This window comes from Eurytemora carolleeae, unplaced genomic scaffold (genome assembly GCF_000591075.1).
Source record: "Eurytemora carolleeae unplaced genomic scaffold, Eaff_2.0 scaffold413, whole genome shotgun sequence".
Taxonomy (NCBI): Eukaryota; Metazoa; Arthropoda; class Copepoda; order Calanoida; family Temoridae; genus Eurytemora; species Eurytemora carolleeae.
In genome coordinates, this window is record NW_019396310.1 from 145371 (window position 1) to 146451 (window position 1081).

A 1081-nucleotide genomic window follows, 5' to 3' on the forward strand; every position below is an offset into this window, starting at 1 on the left:
ACTCTAATTATGAAAACTCTAATTATGAAAACTCTAATTATGAAAACTCTAATTATGAAAACTCTAATTATGATAACTCTATTTATGAAAACTCTAATAATGAAAACTCTAATTATGAAAACCTGATCATGTAAACACACTCCTTAGTTTTGGAGTTCTGATTGAAAACCTGTAAGATTTTAATCTCACGTACAATTTACTTTAAGTTCAACGTGATGCATCATGCGTCCGTATTTTCTACAGTCAATAGATGGAAAAGTAGTTAATAATATATTTTATATTTTGGGGTATTGCGCAAACTTTATGTTTTCGCACTGCATTTCAAGACTAAAAGTGAATTATCATTGTTTTGCAGAAGTTATGTTTTTATTTTCTCGATAAGGTTTTATTTCAGTTTTTGCAAATAAAAAGACTGCAAGGTGTTGTTTTAAAAACTGTTTATATTTCTGATGCCACAATTCTTGTAAGATTCCATTATATTTATTGGAAAAGAGGAAGGAGTGGGGGGGGGGTCCAAAATTTGCTAAGAAGTGCTGGTTTTCGTTTGAGAAAATATGTATAAAATTAACAGCGATTTTACAGGCAACCTTTCAAAAAATTCTAAAAACTGTTGTTTCAATATAATCATACGTTCAAACATGTACTTTGGCTTACAGAATGTGTTTAAAATTTTTTTATTTGAAAAAATGACAAAAAGGGGCCTAAAAATTACGTTTTCATCGTCGGCAACAATATTTTTGGTCCAAAATAAGAAATATTTTGGCTTTGTGCTCTAGAAGAAGGGGAGGGTAATGGAAATTAGTTAGTGTTGAATAATTTTAGAAAATCTTAAAAAAGTAATTTAAAATTTTGTACAAAATAATATAATTGGAGTACTCCTTTTTTACGTTGTTTAGTAATTTGATAATATCCAAACCAAGTAAAAAGTTAGGACGGAGTAATAAAACAAGATATATATATATATATATATATATATACCAGTGTATATTTATATATATATATTAAAGAACAGTTGTATAATAATAGTTCTAATTTACTAGAATTGAACCTCTTAAACAAATGGACCACATTAATATGGACT